This window comes from Desmodus rotundus, chromosome 1 (genome assembly GCF_022682495.2).
Source record: "Desmodus rotundus isolate HL8 chromosome 1, HLdesRot8A.1, whole genome shotgun sequence".
NCBI classification, from domain to species: Eukaryota; Metazoa; Chordata; class Mammalia; order Chiroptera; family Phyllostomidae; genus Desmodus; species Desmodus rotundus.
The window spans coordinates 77,844,103-77,866,234 of record NC_071387.1 but is presented as its reverse complement, the minus strand read 5'-3'; positions in this window follow the sequence as shown (position 1 = coordinate 77,866,234).

The following is a 22,132-nucleotide window of genomic DNA, read 5'->3' as shown; positions in this document are numbered from 1 at the left end:
ACAATGGTCTTAAATGACCTACTAGATCAAATGGATTTAATTGACATCTTTGGAGCATTTCACCCCAAAGCAGCAGAGTATATATACTTTTCAAGTGCACATGGAACATTTTCTAGGATAGACCACATGTTAGGACACAAAACAGGTCTCAATAAATTTAAGATGATGGAAATCATATCAAGCATCTTCTCTGAACACAATGCTATGAAACTAGAAATCAATCACAAGAAAAACACTGAAGAATATGCAAAGATGTGGAAGCTAAATAACATGTTATTGAACAATGAGTGGGTCAACAATGACATCAAATAAGAAATCAAAAGATACCTTGAAACAAATGAAAATGAGGACACAACCATCCAAAATCTGTGGGACACTGGAAAAGCACACCTAAGAGGGAAACTCATAGCATTCCAGGCCTATCTCAAAGAACAAGAAGAAGCTCAAATAAACAATCTAACTTCTCACTTAAAAGAACTTGAAAAGGAAAAACAAAGCCTAAAGTGAGTAGAATAAGGGAAATAATAAAGATTAGATCAGAAAAAAATGAAATAAAGTGTAAAGAAATGGTACAAAAAATGAATGAATCCAAGAGCTGTTTCTTTTGAAAACATAAACAAGATTGACAAACCTTTAACCAGGCTCATCAAGAAAAAGAGAAAACACCCAAATAGATAAAATCAGAAATGAAAGAGGAGAAATGACAACTGACACCAAAGAAATACAAAAGATTGTAACAAAATATTATGGACAACTATATGCCAACAAACTGGACAACCTGGGTAAAATGGATAAATTCCTAGAAACACATAATCTTCCAATGAAATCAGGAAGACTCAGAGAATCTAAATAGATAGATTACACTCAATGAAATTGAAGCAGTAATCAAAAACTCCCACAAACAAAAGCCCTGGACCAGATGGCTTCACAGGTGAATTTTACCAACATTCTGAGAAGAATGAATGACTCTCCTTCTCAAGCTATTTCATAAAATTCAAGAGGAGGGAAGGCTCCCAAATTCATTTTATGAGGCCAGCATTATCCTAATTCCAAAACCAGACAAAAACACTACAAAGAAGGAAAATTATAGGCAACATCCCTGATGAACACAGATGCTAAAATCCTCTACAAAATGTTAGCAAACTGAATACAGCAATGCATCAAAAAAAAATCATATACCACAGTCAAGTGGGATTTATTCCAGGAATGCAAGTTTGGTACAATAATCACAAATCAATAAATGTGATTCACCACACAAACAAAATGAAGGAAAAAACCCACATGATCATATCAGCAGATGCAGAGAAAGCTTTTGATAAAGTCTTTTTGATCTCCCATTTATGATCAAAACTCTCAGCAAAGTGGGAATAGAGGGAATATACCTAAATATAATAACAGCCCTGTATGACAAATCTACTGTCAACATCATACTCAACAGGCAAAAACTACAAGTGTTCCCCATGAGATCGGGAACTAGACGGGGATGTCTGCTTTCACTTTTCTTATTCACCATAGTGTTGGAAGTCCTAGCCACAGCAATCGGACAAAAAGTAGAAATAAAAGGCATCCAAATTGGAAGGAAGTAATAAAACTGTCTTTATTTGTAGGTTCTATACATACAGAACCCCAAAGATTCTACCAAAAAACTACTAGAACTGATAAATGAATTCAGCAAAAAACAGGATACAAAATTAATATGCAAAAATCAGTTGAATTTTTACATGCCAGTAGTGGACTAACTGAAAGGGAAATTAGAAAAACAATCTCTTTCATAGTAGCTTCAAAAAAGAATGAAATATCTAGGAATAAACCTAACCAAAGATGTAAATGACCTGTACTTAGAAAATTATAAGACACTGAAGAAAGAAACTGAAGATACAAATAAGTGGAAGCACATACTACTTCATAGATAGGAAGAATTAACATCACTAAACTGTCCATAGCAATCTATAGATTCAACGCAATTCCTATCAAAATTCCAATGACATATATCATAGAACTAGAACAAGTATTTCAAAATTTGTATGGAACCGCAAAAGGCTCCACATAGCAACAGTGATCCTGAGAAAGAACAAATTTGGAAAAATCATGCTACTTAATATCAAACTGTACTAAAGTCCGTAGTAGTCAAAACAGCATGGTACTGGCATAAAAACAGACACATAGATCAATGGAACAGAATAGAGAGTCCAGGAATAAACCCACAATTGTAGTCAATTAATATTCAACAGAGGAAGCAAACACATACAATGGGCTAAGGATAGTTTATTCAATAAATGGCGTTGGGAAAATTGGACAGGTACATGCAGAAAAATGAAATTAAACTGCCTTCTTACACCACAGAGAAGAATAAATTCAAAATAGATCAAAGACTTAAATATTAGACCCCAAACCATAAACATCCTAGAGGAAAATGTAGACAGCAAAATCTCAGACATTGCCCATAAAATTTTTTATTGGATATATCTTCCCTGGCAAGGGAAACAGAAGAAAAAATGAATAAATGGGACTACGTCAAACTAAAACTTTTTAGCACAGCAAAAGAAATCATGAACAAAATGAAAAGACAACCCACAGAGGGGGAGATCATATTCACTGATACATCTGGTAAAGGGTTCATATCCAAAATTTATAAAGAACTCACAAAACTCAGCACCAAAAAATTTCAAACAACCCAATTAAAAAATAGGAAAAGGACCTGAATAGACACTTCTCCAAAGAGGACATACAGATGGCCAATAGACATATGAAAAGATACTCAAATCGCTAATCATCAGAGAAATGCAAATTAAAACACAATGAGATATCATCTCACACCTGTCAGAATGGCCATCATCAATAAATCCACAAACAAAAAGTGCTGGAGAGGATGTGGAGAAAGGGGGACCCTTATGCAGTGTTGGTGGGAATGCAGACTCGTGCAGCCACTGTGGAAAGCAGTGGAGATACCTCAAAAATGATAAACGAATCTGCCTTTTGACCCAGCCATCTCACTTCTGGGAATATAACCCAAGGAACTAAAACCCTAATTTGAAAGAATATAAGCACCCCTATGTTCACTGCAGCATTATTTACAGTCCCCAAGATATGGAAGCAGCCCAAGTGTCCATCCATAGATGGGTGGATAAAACAACTGTGGGACATTTATACAATGGAATTCTACTTGGCTGTAAAAAGAAAAAATATTTATCCTTTGCAATAGTATGGATGGGCCTGGGGAGCATTATGCTAAGTGAAATAAGCCAGTCAGAGAAAGACAAATACCATATGATTTCACTCATACGTGGAACTGAATGAATGAACTGATCTACCAAGCAAAACAAAGACAGACTCATAGTTGGAGAGCAGATGACAGCTAGTGCTTGAGGAGGGGCTGGCTAGGAAGTGGAGGGAATGAGCAAAAAGGAAAGAGGACTCAAGGACATGGTGATTGCTGGGGGGAGGGGGGATGTAAGGTGACTAAATGGTAATGGAAAAAAATACTATGAAGAAAAAAAAGAAGGAAATAAAGTGAGAACAAATGTGAAAATCACCTGGACTCTTTTTACTTTCCACACCATTTCCAATTTTAGTAATCATTATACCCAGAAATAAACTGGGTTGTTTCCATCACTGCAAAAATTAGGTTACTGATTTGGATTTCAGATTGGCTTGTCCTACCATGTAGGGTACTGGTGAGTGAAAACAAAATAAATAAAACTAATTCATTTTGGACAAGACCAACATACAAATGCTACAAACAACAGTTCATTTATACAAAATCAATAGATGGGAAAGAAACAAAAGCATAACTTTTTACTACATTTTACAGGCGGAGTAAATCTATGTATATCTACACATAAGTATAGACATACTGCATGTATATTTCTATGCACCTCAGGATAAAAGAATTAAGACATGTTCCCTCACAGAAATTTAAAACTCAATCACTACATAAATTCACTGCAGGAAAACTTGCTTCCTTTATTTTCTTTTTTAGACGTTAAATACTGGAAGTTACCAAACGAGGGTCTAAATGTGGAAAACCATCTGCTGTGCACAAAGGACAATGGACAGCCACAACACGTGAGTCAGGGGACTTCTGGATTCTCACACAGGTCTTCAATACCATACTGCCGTGTCTACCTTCTACCTGAGGAGAGGGGGCATGGTGTGAAATGTGAGCGTTTGTAAGAAGCACTGATGTTTCCTGTCTCCAGACTGTGCAGCTGGACCTCAGTGCCCAGGCCGTGGTTGACCAGAAGCACAAGCAACTTAATACCGATTGTCAATCTTGCCTTCTGCTCACACGCAGGTGGATGCTCACATCTGCCCTGGGGCTCTGCTGGGGACCCACAGATGTTCGCTGGGACCTTGTGAGGTTGCTGCATGGAAAGTGGGTGAGATGCTTATGGGAATAATGCACATGACACCGTAGACAAAGACCTTCACTTCATCCTTCTTAGGCATGCAGATGTGATGCAGGTCATGTGTTTTGATCAGGGCAAGGATGCCACCATGGCCCGCTACTCAGGTCCTGGGCACAGTTGTCCATGGCCTCTATGATCTGCAGAAGCTCCTCTGCATCACTTTTGGGCTCGAAGTGCTGACCATCCTCCATCGTGTAGTGGCCCCAGTAATGGTGCAGGGCCCGTGGGGTCACCAGAGGGGGAAGCTTCCCTAGGACGTCGGTATAGAATCAGCAGGGTCCAGGATCCACAGGGCCCACACAGTGTTGATGTGCCAGAGGGGACAACAGGAGGTCCCAAATAGGAACATAAATGGACAGAGGAACCAGCTGCTCAGAGTATTAAAGGGCCTGAGCAGTGACAAAATGTGTGCAGATAATGCAAGGAATGACCCAGGGTATTTGTATGGATGGATCTCAAATATCAAATGCTGAGCCAAAAATCCAATGTCATAAGAGAGAGTCTGAAAAGACTATGGACTTTTAATGAAGGTCATTATAATTGTTACCAGACAGGGGCCTGCCCCTGAGCAGGTATGCCTCGGGCCAATGTAGTGTGCGGGATCTGACTTCATGCAGGAAAGATTTCACAACAAAAGCCCAGGTGACTATGAAGGTACATTTATTAAATCTGGGGACAATAAATCAAGGAAGGGCTTAACATAGAGGAAGCAAAGAGTGAGCCTGGGCTGGGCGGCCTTAGCTCACTGAGAAGTCAGAGAAGAGGGGTCTTGGGGACAGGTTCAGAGGACTAGACTTGGACGAGCTGCCACTGCCCATTTCTCCCCTGATCGCACGTCTTGGAGTCCCTTAGAGTTTAGGAAATGCATGTCTGCGGGGGAAGAGGAGGGGGAAGGGGACGCAGCAGGCTGTTGCACAGAGGGAGAGCTCACATACTAGGTCCTTTTTCTTGAGTTTTTATCTCTCTCTTGAAGGCAGGAATCTTAGGGGAGGACTCATGTGAGGGTGTCAACAGAACATTCATCAGTTTTCAGGTGTGCTCTTTCAGGGTCGTGGTCTCCACTGATTGGTCAGTGCCAGGGCAGGGGTCTAGTCATTGCAGTTGGTCCTGGATGTAGGGCCTGGAGCTGAAATACAACTGAGGCCTAGACGTTGTCTCCATGGAGATGACCTTTTGTATCTGACTGTAAATTGCTTGGCCATTTTGTTCAGGCATCTGTCTCAGTTACCCTGTTATACTTGTCCTCGATTCCTGGCCTGTCTCATAATGAAAGAGGAGAGGGAAACAGAGAGAGACAGACAGACGGGGGGGGGGGGGGGGGGGGGCGGGAGGAGAGAGAGAGATTTCAGCCAAATGCAAAGAGTAATTTTGACTGAAACCCAAAATTAATATATACATTAATTAAAAACAGCTATAAAAGAAATTACAGGGACAAGTGGCAAATACTTAAATGAGGGCTATATATTCAATAATTATATTATATTAATTATGTTTCTGCATTGTGAAAATTATATTGTGGTTATGTGGGAAAATTTCATACTCTTTGGAATTACAGACTAAATTATTTAGGGCTTAAATGTCAAGATGTTTGCAAAGCAAAAAAGTAAACAAAGAGAAGAGAGAGGGTAAAACAAAAGTAGCAAAATGTAAATAATCGGTTAATTTAGGTGGAGAGTACATTCTGATTCATTGTGCTAGTCTCAGAACCTCTCTTTGGGTCAGACAGTTTTCAAAAAAAATCAGAATGTTATAAAATATGCCACTTGTTAAATTTAGACATAAAAGGTCTAGAAAGGTTTATCACCACAACAGTACCACAAAGGGGAGTACAAAGGCCTGCCAGTGGCCAAAACTGACCACTGACCACACAGGATGGTTTGAACACTAACTCCTCACGGGGCAGGTCACGCCCCTGGCCTATAGCTTCCTCAGTAAAGGGAAGACCCTGCAAACAGACCCACCGGTAGCAGCGCAGCACACCGCCGGGGTCCCCACCGTTATCATGGTACCCACACCCCGTCTCCACTCACTGGAATTGTTAAATAGAAACTCTTCTGGGCCAACCAAGGTAAAAGAAGGAGATACCTCACCATTTTAAAATCTCATTCTGGCGGTTTTCTTGCTTTGCTCTTTCCTACTCCTTAACTACCAATAGATTTAATGTACCTTTCTTTATCTCCTTTGATTCAAAATATATTTTTAAAAAACTACAAAACTGCCTTTCTCTGGAGCATTTTCTAAATACATTGAGATCTTGCTTCCAGGCATGTCCTCCGATCTTTGTTCAAATAAGTTCTCAGGAAGGCTTTCTGCAGGTTTGGATGTTTCTTTCGTCATCTCCCTGCAGTGGGGAAAGCAGAACGGCACTAGAGGTGATGACCAGAGAGAACTTCAGCTTTACCAGGCACATTCATTTCTTCAAAAAGCAAAATGCCATTTGCAGTTCAGTCCAAGACGCTGCCGACTTCTCAGGGCCATGGAAGACACACTAATAAACTGTCCCATGCTGGAGGAGACTAAGGAGCCAGAGGACTAGGTGCAAAGTGGGGCCCTGGTGCAGGAGACAGACATCAGAAGCACAAGTGGTGAAGTTTGAATAAGGTCCATAGATCAGTTACTAGAGGGCAGTGAGAGTACTGGAGGAGGGGTTGGTGGCCACTCACAGTGGGGCCACCTGCCTTAGCTTTCCCATCCTTGTCCCATATGTTTGTGTCTTCATTAACTTACTAAAGTCAAGGACAAGGAAGGATGTGCTGCCAAATAAAGTGGATTGAACGCTGTGATCTAGAGAGTTGCTGGTCAAATCCTAGAAACAAGGGATTTCTGGGCCCAAGGAGTGAGTTTATTATTCTGGTTAATATATATATATATATTAAAGATTTTATTTATTTATTTTTAGACAGAGGGGAAGGGAAGGAGAAAGAGAGGGAGAGAAACATCAATGTGTGGTTGCCTTTCATGCAGCCCCTACTGGGGACCTGGCCCGCAACCCAGGCATGTGCCCTGACTAGCAATCAAACCTGCGACCCTTTGGTTCACAGCCTGTGTTCAATCTATTGAGCTACACCAGCCAGGGCTGGTTAAAATATTTTTTATGTCCAGCAGCATCTTATCATGTGAGCTTGATCCTTCACCTTTTCCCATCCTTGGATTTAGTCCATTTACAGTATGGAAGCAGAGGCCCGGAGGTGAGTCAGTATTTATTCAGACTGATACCATCTCTGCTGAGGCTCTAGATGTCCAGGGTCTCTGACTTCTGGATACACTTTTCATTTCAAACCTGTGTGATCCATACAAACTGGCCCCTAGGTCAGGTGTGGCACCTGCGATTGAAGAGAAGCTCTGGTTCTTAAATTTCTCAGAACTGCTTCTGGTGTTTTTAATGAGAAGTGCACTTCTTGGGGCAAACAGCTCCCAAACCCACCCTATTGCCGAATGTGGCACAACCAGGGGCAAGGGCTCCCATGCTTTGTCAGCTCTGGGGATCACTGCTGGCTGTGTGTCAGGGTCTCCAGGTGGCCTCTTCCTGAGGACACATCGCTGTTGTTTATTGATTCCCTGTGAATGCGAGAGGTTTGGTTGGATCACAGCCCTTGTAGAGCCGCCTCCCTGAAGGCTGCAGGAACCACAGCCCTGGAACAGGTGCCCAGGGGAACAGAAGGGAGGCCGGGACACTCAGGGCTGTGGGAACTGGGCTCCTGAACTAACAGAAGCTGGACAAGAAGCCAGCCAAAGAGAAGAAACAACAGCTACTAGAGTGACTAGGGGAGTGGAGACCACAGTTCAGAAAATCACCTGATTTTTGTGTAATAGTCACAAGTCTGGAAATATTACAAGTTGATGAGCAGATGCCACTCTACATCCCCAGGCCCAGACCTCTGCAGCTGCTATGACTGGGGGCAGCAGTGAGTCCCTGGAACCCCTCTCAGACCTGCTAGGCTCCTGGAGCCCTTCCTTCACCTTCTCAGAAAGATCACAGATAAGCACCTCAGGTGATAAATGAAAATTTGAGTTACTTGCACGTTATATGTTCCAAAAGGTTCAAAGTTTTAGACACTTTACACTTCACAATGTAAAATATGTATATGATATATATGAATAAGGTTCAGCTTGAATTCACTCACACAAGGAAAGCAAAATTGAAATATTTATTATTTGCAGATGCCAGAATTGCAGGGACAGAAGGAGGAGGAGCACGAAGAGTTGGCAGAGGGCAGCCCTCCATCCAGGTCACAGACAACAGGATAGAGACAACGGGGTAGCAAAGGTGGTTGGGTGAAGGACATGATATTTCCTAGGGCCCGAATTGAAGTGGTGATAAAAGGGGCTCCTGAAAATCAAAGTGGAAACCTGGGGCAGGAATGCTAATGTCGGGTGCTTATCTCAGGTCCAGGCTTAGGTTGTGAGCAGGCTTGTCATACTGTGAATTCCTAGGCAGCAGGTCCAAACAGTTGTTTCCTCATTGCAGGGTTACATGGTCTTCCTCTCCCGAATCCCCAGAGGAGGGGATCTCTGTAGAGATACTCTCTCCTTTTTGTGCTCTGGCTCTGGACTCAATACGTCTTCTGCCTAGAATTCTTCAAAGGTCTTCAAGGGAAAGGAAATAGAATGTTGTAATGCAACATATTATTTGTGTAAAGTAGTGAGGGGAGGGAGCATAAAATACTGAGATTTCATACCTCATTGACCAAATCAGGCGTGGTGAAGCTCTCTTCTGTCTTCTTTCCTCCCAGAATCTGCTTTCCAATTCCGTAGACAATGTCTCCCAAGTTACCTGGTCTTGTGACTTCTCTCAGAATTTGCCTTCCAATGCCTTTGACAACTTTCCCCAACACCGCTTTCCGGCTTACACCTTTAATCTAGAGAGAAACATATAACCTGTCATTTTCATTTTCATTTAGAACCAACTCACCTCACCACGTGGATTTGCAGACAGAGGAAAACACACCATGACCAGGGAAGGCTTTATACATTTGGGAGCTGTTCTCCAGCACCCACCCAGCAGGGATGAATGCCCTATTGTGTCAGCAGTGGGCGCCATGAGGTTATGGCCTTGGTGAGAGTTGCCTGAAAAAACTACTCCCTGCTGTGAACCGCCTCCCCCCCAGCCCCACCCCAAGCATGGACATTTTCTTCAGGGGTCCTCTAGGCAGTTGTAGGTGTTACCAACCAAGTTAAATAATCTTCTGGATAGCTTCATCTGCAGGGTTATGTAATCAGAGGCATTCACTGCAGTTGGGATGTTCCGTTGTTCTTCACTTTGCTCCTGATTATCCTTTTCAAGCACTTCGGGGCTTTTCTCTAGCGCTGCATCATTGATAGTGTCCTCAACCTAGAGGCAAACACATAACCTATTGTCTTTATTTGTATTAAATCAACTCACCTGCACCAAGTGGGTTTTTAGTCAGAGAGGAAGAGAAACCACTGTCAGGGAAAACTTTCCACTTCTGGGACTGTTCCCCAGCACCCACACAGCAGGGATGAACGCCCTAGGGTGTCTGTAATGGGAGCCATGAGGTTGTGGCCCTGGTAGAGCCCATCTCAAGAAGCTACTCCCTGCTGTAAACCTCCAACAGCATGGACCTTCTCCACGGGGACCCTCTGAACAGTTTCACGTGCTACCAACCATGTTATCCATCCACAGGTCTGATTGTGCATCTAAACTGTGATCAACTTTTGGAGCCGCTGAGGCCATTCCCAAGCAAAGGAGAGTCAGGAAGATTAAAACAGTCATGTTTCAAAACCTAGGAAAGAAGAAGTAATGAGCCTCTAGTTAGACCAATAATTAGAATAAGCCATCATACTTTCTTCTAAGTCACATAATCACCATGGTGAGATAAAACAATTTACCCCCCAAGTACTTATACAAGGACTGTAGAGAAAGAAGAAGGAGGTAGATGGAGACGATCGGGCCCAGTGGAGGTATTTCAGTCAGTCACGGAAATGAAAAGCAGCCAGAGGAGCAGAGAGGTATTGAGGCAGTGATGTGCAATGACCATTATATTTGGAGAAGGGTGTGATGTTAGTTATGAGCCAGAATCTTGAGGCTGCAAGTAGGAACCAAAAAAAAAAAAAAAGAAAAAAAAGAAAAGTTAATCAATGTATTTATGAAAACTACTGAGGTGACCCAGGAAAAGGTCACTAATGAGGTCTCCTGATCCCATGTAGGGACAGAGATCCCAGGTGTTCCCACCTGACATCAGAGCACACCACAGTTGCTGACAGGACCAGGTATTCTGGGGCTCTGATCACTGGCCAGGGACAACAGATGGTGGCACAGCAGGCAGGACAAGGGGGAGCACACCCCAGTTCCCTGCCCACCACACTTGCCTCTTCCACAAGATGCTGAAATAGCTCAGGGACTAGCAGGTGGCAACCACATTGCCTGTGGCCAGACTGCTGTGTCCTGTCCAACGGTGGAACAGGATCATTCCTTCTGAAGTCCTAGAATCCTGACCCCCAAGGCTGGTGGACAGGCTGGTTCATGGTGTGGCCCAACCCCACCTGGGCCTGGCAGAATCACTCACCTGAGGTGGACGCAGCTGCACAGGTGCAGTCACAGTTGCAGCTCCAGGTGTCTGTGGTGCCCGGTTGTGGCACCAAGCCACTCATTTAAGGACTTAGGAGCTGCCCACCCAGCCCTGCCCCCATCTCCTACCTACTCCCCATTGGCTATGCTGGCCTATGGGTGGGGCCTCTGAGTGCTGGCATTCCAGGTGAGTGATAAGGCTCAGTATGTCCCAATTTGCCCCTGGGCAGATCCTACCTGCCTTAGTAAAACCTGGGGGTGATTAGCTAGGAAGACGCAAGACAGCACTGAGGAGGGTTCCAGGGAGACACTGGAACCCGCATCAAAGAGTTACCCCGAATCAACCACTTAGCCCTTAGTAGGTGGTTCAGGAAAAGATGCTTACAGGGAGCTCAGAGCGCTACTTCAGCACAACCTCGCATGTCCTGTTACTCCCAGAGTTTTGGGTTAAAATCTCAGGAGGGCTGAGATCAGTGTAATTTAATCTAGCGTTTCCTGTGTATTCTGCAGCAAAGATGAGATGGGGTACAAGAAGGCAGAGCCCCCGGCAGATGTGTGCTCACTGTTTCCTGATGGCTGCAGCTGGCTTGCGAAGGGTCTGGAGAGGAAGGGCAATGCCCAAAACTTGGGGCATGACGGTCAAGGCCCAAATCCCTGCAAGGAAAGGGGACGGGCTGGCTGGGTCTCCCGGGGAGGCTGGCATCTGTAGGGCTCCTTGCCTGTCTTCCCCAGGCAGGGAGACTTCTTCCCTCCCAGGCCTCTCAAAGTGAACAGAAACAAGATATTTACAGAAAAATGTGGTCTAATGAATGGAGAAAAGGTGGAAAGTAAAAACAGCTTCTGACGCACACTCTCTGCATCATGGATTGTTATGTTTGCCTCAATATCCAAATGACTTTTCTTGCGATTTCATTTAAGAAATTTACTTTAGACTCGAAAGAGCACATCTGGAAAACTGATGAATGTGCTGCTGAAAACCTCCCACGAGCCCTCTCCTAAGATTCCTGCCTGCAAGAGAGTGACAAAAGCCTCACGAAACAGTTCCCAGTACACACACTCTCCCTCTGGGCAATGACCTACACCACTTCCCATTGTCACTTCTTCCCTCACAAGACTGGGGGGAAATGGGCAGAGCAGCAGCTAGTGCCTGGCTGATCCCCTCCACCTGCGCCCAAGGCCCCCTTTTCTCTGACTTCTCAGTCGCTAAGGCAGCCCCGCCTAGGCTCTCTGTTGCTACTATGCTAAGCTCTTCCTTGTTTTACTGCCCCAAGTTTATTTGTTTGTTTGTTTTTGACCCCAACTTTAATAAAAGTACCCTCATAGTCACCTGGACTCTTTGTAAAATCTTTCCAACATGAAGTCAAGAACCCATAGCTGCTCCTAGGCAGACCCTCTCAGGGCCGGGCTCCTGTCCAGCCCCAGTATGATAACTGCATGGTCGGTTCTAACAAACAGCTCAGGGGTGGGAAATGGGTGAACACAATAAAGGTGCATTTAGTTAGGTGATTAATAAGTTCTGCGGATATTGTGTACAGCGTGATTGCCAGGGTTTAAAAACCGTGCAGGTACATACCAGCATACCTCGCTTCATTGTACATTCACTTCCTCATGCTTCTCAGATACTGCGTTTTGTACAAGTTGAATGTCAGCCCTACACAGGCGAAAATATTCTAACCTACTCAAGGCTCAGTCGGCAGTTAGCATTTTTAGCAATAAAGTACATTTGAATTAAGGGTGTATGTGGTTGTTTAGATATAGTGCTATTGCACATCTGTTATTGCAGAATAGTGGAAACAAATTTTATATGCACCGGGAAACCAAAAAACTCATGCAGCTCACTCAATTGTGATATTTACCTTATTGTGGTGTCTGGATCCAAATCCACAAGATCTCCCAGATACACCTATATTTGGGTGTCCTAAGAAAGTAAATCCTGAAAGTTCTAATCAAAAGAACAAAAAAAATTGCAACTACACGAAGTGATGTGTGTTAACTAAACTTATTGTGATAACCAACTTGTAATATATACGCATACATATTTATGTATATCATGTCTGTATGTAGTACACCTCGAACGAATACAATGTTATATGTTAATTGTATTTTCGTAAAACTGAAAAAAATAGAAACTGCCAAACTATATTCCAGAACACCTGAACCATTTAATTACTATCAGATATAAATGAGTGGTTATTTTACTTAATAACTCTTACCAGCATTTGGTGTTGCCATGGGTTTTTGTTTTGTATTTTAACCGACCTGATAGGTGTGTTGTGTTATATCATCATGGCTTTCATTTGCACATCCCTGATGGCTAATGGCGGTGACTCTCTTTTCAGGTGCTCGTTTTCTATTTACTGGTACATACCCTCCCTGACCACAATGCAAAACTCGTCAGCACTTGCCCTTGCACAGATACTGCAGGGATGTCCGGAGCTAGTCCGTGTCGGACACAATGACTGCTGTCTGCACACGTTCCACGGGTGGGCCGTCTACAGGCATCCGTGCCGAACACGGGTCTTTAACGCGTATGCCAGTGAGTATTTGATGTTCAACAGTGTCACCTGAGAGAGAAAGGAAGTAGAGTGTCATCTTTTTCTCTTAACGTATTCCTAGTCATGACCTTTGTGGCTGCTCTGATGAGTTTCCAAGGACAAATGTGACCGTGGCTGTCCCTGCTGCAGGGAGGCTGTCCCTGCACCTCTGCTGTGCTAGGCTGTTCTTTGCACTTAGTGACGGGACTCACTGAGGGTGCAGGGAAGGCAATGGGAGTGGTTTTAAAATCCACCCAACCTGCACTGTTTTATTAGCAAGCCACTTTGCTTTATGTGAGGCAACAAGAAACCTTTAAAAATTTAATGCCAACATTTAAGAACATTTTCTAATGGAAAATGTACTGTCTTTCCAACAAAATCCACAGTTTTTAGCTTTCACTGTCACGCTATTCATTCACAATTCATTCATTTATAGTTTTCACTATTTTGTTATGTAACTTGGTGTAGTGATCTGCTAAGGGAGATTTTCCTTGTTTTCCCCAAGTCTAAATAAAGTTTATAGCCAGAGTTCAGATAACCTCTAGCTACGAGGTCAGTGCATTTTCCTGGGCTCCTCACCTCAGCGGGCCTCAGACATCCCGAATCCCCAGGTTGGTTAATGGTGGTTGTAACACCACATGCCAAAGCTCTGCCTGAAAACAGTGACTGCTCGCTATCACATGCAGGGCTGCAGACCAGCGGAGGTCCGCAGTCTAGGCTGGGTTCGGCTGACTCTCTCCCATGCATCTCTCATTGTCCTTGAATTGAGTGCGTTACTGTCCGCATGTGACAATGACAAAGATACAGAGGGTGGGTAGAAACACGCATGGCTTCACAAGGCCTACACTCAGAACCGGACTCTGTCCCTTCCACACTGTGCTATTAGACAAAGAAAGTCACGCAGCGAAACCCAACAGCAACGAAGCAGGGGAGTGTGCCCGCCCACGCAGGGCACGGGAAGGGAATGAATATTTCCGAATATGACGCTGCCCAGCAGCTTGTGTTCCAAGAGCATGAGACCCCACATAGCCAGATGGAAGTATGTGCCATTTTTTTTATACGAAATATCATTTCCCATGAGTTCTCCCACACTGGGTATAAGTCAAAGACCAGACACTACCAGACTGAAGAAGAGGGGACATAGACATCCTTATTCATTTGAAGGAGTACTGAAACTATCTTTTAAAAATACTACATAAAGTTGAAGGTATTGATATGGTTGTCTCTGAAAAATGCAGTCTGCCCAGGAACAACAGCAGGTATTTCCAAGGAAAAGAATTCCCCTGGCAGTCAGTGCTTTGGGGGCTACAGGGAACTCCCAGGTCCCTGCGTGGTGGTGGGCACCACTGAGTTTCCTGAAGGAATGGTTTCCTCAAAAGAAAATTATCCCCAGTTTTCCAGGGTGTAAATGTTTCCTTAGACACCGGAATCTGTACTGGATTTAAGTGAGTAAGTCCCTTTCTGGGAGCCTTTTACTCACTGGCTAACAGGTGTGGTGGGCAGTGCTGATGGAAGCATCATAAGATCAATCTATGTCCACGGGTGCTCTCCCAGGTGGGTGAGAGGTCCGGCAGAGAATAGTGTGCGGGTTCTGGGCACACACTGCCTCCTTCCATTGAAGAAACCTCGGGCATGCCACCTAACCTCTTGAAGCTCCAGTTCCTTGATTCTGTAAAACAGGAATAAGAAGGAACTTGTTCTGAGGGGTAAACTGTGCTAATGCACACAAAGCATTAACTTTGACTCTTGAAAACTCCTCAGCAAATACACACGACTTTAAAGGTGGTGGAGACTTATGCTGCATTGGGATGGATGAAAAGCAAAGGAACACTGTGAGTTTGCTAGAGAGTAAATAAACATCTGTGTCCTCTGGCCCCCAGTTTTATATTGAAATCCTAATGCCCCAGGCCATGTTATCAGGAGGTGAGTTTGGGGAGGTGATTAGGTCAGGGGAGGGGGGGGACACCTTACAAAAGAGATTAGGTGAGTTTGGGGAGGTGATTAGGTCAGGGGAGGCGGGGGGACACCTTACAAAAGAGATTAGTGCCCTGTGAAAGAGATCTAAGAGACTGCCTTCCCTGCTTTTCCCCATGAGGACGGGGACAAAAGATGCCATTCAGGAGCCAGGAAGTGTGTCTTTGTGAGACTCTAAACTTACCGTGATTTGATCTTGGATTTGCAGCCTTCAGAACAAAGAGAAATACATTTCTGCCGTTAGGAGCCCCTGAGACTATGGCGCTGTGTTGCAGCAGCGGGAATAGACTGTGAAGCGCTGGTGCGCGTGGCTAACAGCAGGGTCCTGGATTGACACATGGAGGCAAGTCTCTGTGAGCGGGGTGGACACAAGATGCTTTTCTTAGGGCTCCCGTTTTCAGACGAGGCCCAAAGAGAAGGGTTGTTTTGCCTGAGGAGGGAGGATGGCAGGTCTTCCCCTCACAACTCAGAAGTTGAAGGCAGTTGACGTGATACCAGACACCAAACCTTTGTTTGGATTAGCAGAGAAATTGTTGGGAGTCCGAGATAAACACTCGGGTACAATATTTTTCAGCTTTCTTTGTGGGAAATTTCATTTCCTAAGGGAATAACAAATTAAACTGTGTGATCTCTTCTATGTGTATCAGATATCATTCGGATGTCAATTATTTTCACATATCAAGTTCATCATGTATGTAAGTACTTACGGGATTGTGGCATTTTTTAAATGTCTGTATAAATTTGATCATGTATTGATGCACATTTGCCTGTTGTCAGATAATTTTTTATTTTAAATTTCAACAGTATTTCTAAATATTTTTGCACATATATGTGGATGTGCTTTCAGATTATTCAAAACTTACTCCATAGCTTACTATGCCCGTTAAAACTTTTTGGCCACGTTGTTAAATTTTTCTTCAAAAGTGTGGAGGCAATTTGTGCGTGCTCAGACAGAGTGCGGATTTCCCCCCTTTACCCATCTCAGCCAACACCGTACGTATTAGCTGCGAACTTACAGATTCACGTTGTTATGGGGAGTTCTCTATGGTGGCGGTGAATTCATTGTACTAGAAGTTGCTTCTGTCTTTATTATTAAAGAATAGGTAAATGTCATCTGCAATAGATCTCTAGTGGGTAATGAACTTATAAAAAATAAAATCATGGGGCATTTTACTCTTTTCCATGAGTTACCATCTGCAAATCAGTACAAAAATAGGAAGCAACTCTCCTTCCTGTTTTAATAACTTACCTCTGTTTTATTGTGTATACAGGTTTAATGAAGAACAATTCTTAACAGTCTGAAAAATATTACCTTCTGGTATTTCTCCCTCATGTTCCAATCACATAACTGTTTTCTGAACACAAATGTAACATTAGTTATTTAGTCTTAAAACCCCAGTGCTGTAGTCCAGCAATCAGGTTTTCAAGCAATAATTCCACAGCTACAGGTGGCTATTGGAGTCATGTGAAGACGGCCTCATCGTCCTGTGCCTCTTGCACAAGACCCTGCCCCTTCGCAACCCTTGAGGTGAAGACGGCAGCCACCTGAGGGGCCTGGGGGCAATCCACGGGGCAGACAAGAGGAGCTGCAATGGCAGCAGCACATTATAATTGTCCCTGAAGCCTGTCAGTCTTGCAGGTTTGCAACATCACAGGCATCTTCCTACCACAGCTGAGCACAAGGTGCGTGAGGTCATGCAACCCTGACCCACCACGTGTGTCCTGGGGCAGGAGCTGCCTGGAGTGTGAGGCAAGAGGGTGAAATGGAAAGTGTGCGAGTGCTATGCAGCTGAATCAGATAAGAAGCCAACAGTACTGAGCCTTTGAAGACCTGACACCAGATTTGTCCTGTATATTCTGTGCCTTGTGAGCAGGAAAAAAACCCTCCAGGGCAGGGCTCCTAATCACATGTCACAGATCCTTGCTTTCATGAATAGATTTTGAGAAGCTTTCATTACTCAGGGTTCTTTGAAGAAATAGAACCAACAGAATGTATATATATTTTAAAAGATTTATTTCAAGAAGTTGGATTAAGTGAATATGGGAGCTGAGAAGTCCCCAAGTCGGCATTTAGTAAGTTGGAGACCCAGGAGGGTCTAAAGTATGGCCCAGTCTAAAAGCTGACAGAGGTCAGGCCCAGCCGGGGCCAGTGCAGCAGTGCGAGTCCACAGGCAGGAACGACCGATGTTCCAGCAGGAAGGCAGTCAGGCGGTCAGGCAGAAGGGGGCTCCCTCACTCTCAAGAGGGTCAGCCTTTTGTTCTAGTCAGCCTCTAACCACCTGGAGGAGGGGGGCCCACATTAGGGAGGGCCTGGGCTTTACTCAGGGTACAGATCCAAATGCTAACTCAACCCAAAGCTCCCTCACAGACACAGTATGTTTCACCAGATGCCTGGGTACTCATGGGCCAGTCAAGTCGACCCATAACACTAACCATCATAAGTCCCACTCCACGAAGTTGGCACCTATATACGTCTCTTTAAACCATACTTAACCTCAAAATGAAACAATAACAAGGTCATAATTCTTCACAACATGATTCGACTATCCCAATGCAATGAAAAAAAGAGATAAAAATGATATTTTCACTTCTACTTGATATCTCCTGATTTCAGTAATATGATGTGAAATCAAGAATTCTTCAATACTATGACATAAAATCAATGCATCTTATGTTACATGACATTTAAATAAGAGAGGGAAAAAAGATGTCTTATGTACACAGATGCAATCATAGCAAAAAGGGAGAGAATGTTCATAATTACAATCCTCGTTTCTCTAACTGGTCACGTGGTCACACTTTGCTGGTAATTATTTTTACTCTATATTTTGGACTATAAGATGCACCCCCCAAATTTGGGAGGAAAGTCGGGGTGTGTCTTATAGTCCAAATGTAGCTTACCTGGCTCCCTGGGGGGGAGGGTTTTTGTCGGGGGGCTTTAATGCAGCCCCCCGGTCCGCCACGGATGAAGAAAAAGACTACCAAGACATGATCTGCTTGGGGAGGAAAGGTGGCCGTTTCTCTCAAAGGAGAAGGGCCCAGAGCCCATCTCTCCAGGGGCTTTTATTAGGTTCATTCGCATAGGAATACAGATAAAGCTCATCAATCATTGTCAGCCAGTAGGGGTTAAACAATACAAGATTTACAGAGAACTTTGAGGGCTTATTCTGAGTTAGAGTCAATTAGTTAGAGGGCCATAAAACTTTAGGTGCCAGACTCATCTCAGGTCTGGACCCTTATCTTTTAAACTGAGGGTACAAATTAAGTAGGTTTCACAGGAATGTATGTATTTTTGTTAGGCCTGATTCCCCAGGGAATTCGCCCCTCCCAGCACAGGACTGCACTGCCCTCTGTTATTGCTTCAGGCTTAAGTCAGGCAAGGGAAGTAAGGCAGCCAAGAGATTAGGAGACTTCTTGCAGACAGAATGAGGACTCAGGCTATTTCAAAGCCGAGGGGCGAGGGTCCATCACCCCCTTTTTCCACAGCCCCCCGAGTCCTTCCCTGCGGGCCTCTTCAGTGACCATGCCTGTCTTAGGTTGATCCTCCCTTGAGGATTCTTACCCGTCATTGGCTAACTAGCCAAGCTCCGGGCCAAGCAGGGTGAAGTGGGCAGAGGTGGTACACCTGCCAGGGAGACAAGCTTTGTCTCCTTAGTGGCTTATGGTCCCAATTCTGACTCAACCTTAACCATGGGGGGTTACAGCCTCTGAAACAAGGCAGGGCGGTTCCCAACAGGTGTTATTTATGGTATTAAATATTTTCCCACATTTTTGCTTGAAAATTTTTTTCCCTATTTTCCTCCTCTAAAACCTAGGTGCATCTTATGGTACAAAAATTATGGCACATTATTTTATTACCCATTGAGTACTCCCATTGCCTTCAGCAAGCACCCTAACTATTAATCTCGAAGTTTCTAGGGCATTACTGTCCTTCCTGAATGGGGTTGTTGTTATTCACATTGACCTTATTCAGAGGACATTGTATTTCAGACCTACTCTCCCTAACCTCCATCATGGAGCAGCAGTAATTTCCCCGCGGTGATTAGGATCAATTGCCCCAGTTAGACTGTGTGACCCCTTCTTTGCCTGTTGACTCAGAGACATGAGAAACCTAAAATGGCCAGGAGGTAATCTTAAATCTTAATTTACACTTCAGTGGAATCACTGATGTGTCTCCTGGTGGAATCATTCATCTTTGTGAACCTAAAACTTCTCTATCAGCAGAGTATAAAGTTGTTCACACAAGAAGCAGAAGTTTTACTAGTAGGTGATTACTAGTAACAGTGAACGGTGATAACTATTTCGACCTCTCTATTTTGGGGCCTTCGAATCTTGGCTGTCAGAGAAACAGCAACAGACGGCAGTCACTGGTTTGGACCCTATACAGCCTCCTGGAGAACCTTCCCTTAGCTCTGCTAGGTATCGCCACCTAACTGGCATGGAAACTGACTCTGCCAAAGGACATGTCACCATTCTATCAAACCACTTGCTTTAAATTGCAGGGCTACTAGTAAGACCAGCGAATCCATGAGCATAAGAACAATGCTGCACTTCATCTGCTGGGAACCGAGGTCCTTGAACAGAAGCAACGTTGTGTGGAGTACAACATTATAACTGTGAATAAGGCATTCTGGAAGTCCTCAGGGGTAGTTTCAGCAGAAGCTTAAAGAAGGAAAATCTGTATACAGACAAGTGTCTACTCCAGGAGAGCGAATCCTGCCTCTTTCCTAAAAAACTGGGCAAAAGTCATCAACCTGCCTTCAGGTAACTATGTGATCACCTTTGAGAACAGTGTCATATCAGGAACTCTCTGTGGATCATGTGATAGTCCTCATCTCCTAGGGCGCTGGCTCTCAGTGTGGGCCCCATGACCAGCTGCAGCAGCATTCCTTGGGAACTTGTTAGAAAGGCCAGTTCAGAAAGCCCATACCAGACCCACTGAAACATAAACTGGGGAATCTGAAATCTGTTTTGCAAGCCTTTCAGCCGATTCTAATGCGTGCTCAAGTCTGCGACCTGCAGTCATAAGGTTGTTGGGAGGAGCACGTGAAGGAGCTTGTGTAGCAGGCCCAGAACAGTGCCTGGCACCTGTTACTAAGGGGGCCCCCCATAGCCGGAGTTATCTTCTAAAGGGCAGGCCCCTTTCTGTAGAGGCTTTCCCTGCTAGGTGAGTGTTCTAGGAACCCATCCATATCAGTGTACCAGGTGGCGTTGCTGTGACAGGCTGTGTTTAGTTTCAGTGAATTTTTCTGAAGACTCTTTCACCACACTTGCCCGTTTCATGAGGGGTGATTTACCAGTGCACCTGCTCACACCACACTGCATGTTCAGCATTTTTGACCAAAAACAGCATGACCCCTGTTCCCCAACCTCCCTGTTCATCTGATCTCACCCAGAACAACTGTTTTTTTTTTTTTTCCCAGATGAAAAAAGAGAGAAAACGTTTGCTGATGTGGAAGAGGTGAAACAGAAGATGGCAGAAGCACCAAAAGTCATCAAAATCGACAAGTTCAGAAATTGTTTTGAGCTGCAGGAAAAATGTCTCAATAGGTGTATGGCATCAAATGGAGAGGGCTTTGAAGGTGACTGGTTTAAACATGTAAGAATAAATACAGTTTTTAATAAGTAAATTCTGTCTTTTTTTACCTAGAGGGTACCCCTCTGGTTATTAGCTATTAGTGTCATCACCATCATCGTTATTATCACCACCACCACCACCACCACCATCACCATCATCACTGTCATCATCACAGGAACACTCTCTAATAATACCGCCATTTCCAGGAGCACCAGAGACCCACAGAGGGAGAGGCCTGTCCTGTGTAACAGGCCCCTGGCACATCCATGTGCAAGTCGACTCTGAACAGTGTGAAGGGCGTATCTGTCCTGACCACCTGCCATCATGGCGCAGGGACAGGTTTACCATTACCTTCCATTTCTTGGAGATATATACAGCATTATTTTTATTGAAATATACATCTCATTACATACAATCCACTATCTTTAGGGGAATATTTGGTGATTTGTAGTATATTCACTATATTATGCAATTACTACCACTGTCTAATTCTAGAATATTTCCAACACCCCCATAGAAATGTCGTACTTACTAGTCACAGTTAGTGCCAACTTCCTCTTACCCCCATTTCCATAACCCACTTTCTGTCTCTACAGATTTGCCTATTCTGACATTTCATAGAAATGGAACCATAAGATACATGTCCTTTTGTGTCTGGCTTCTGTCACTTAGCATGATGTCCTCAAGGTCTACTCCTATTACAGCATTCATCGGTACTTCATTCCTCCTCACGGCTGAGTACTATGTCAAAGCATGAATGCTTTATGTTTTTTTCCATTCATTAACTGATGACATTTGTGTTGCTTTCACTTTTTTGGCCATTATGGATGATGCCGCTATGAAGATCTGTGTAGAATTTTGTGTGTGTGTGAAGGAATGTTTTCATTTCTTAGAGTATGTACATCATACCAATTGGTATATGGAAATAACACACTGCTTTCCACAGTGGCTATGCCATTTGCTGACTTTCTCCTCAGCACCATGTGAGGGTTGTGACTTCTGCACGTGCTCTCTAATACATCTTATTGTCCACTTCTAATCGTCTCCTGTCAGCAGGTAAAAGTGACACCTCACTGTGGATCAGGTTTGCGTTTACCTAACGAACGAT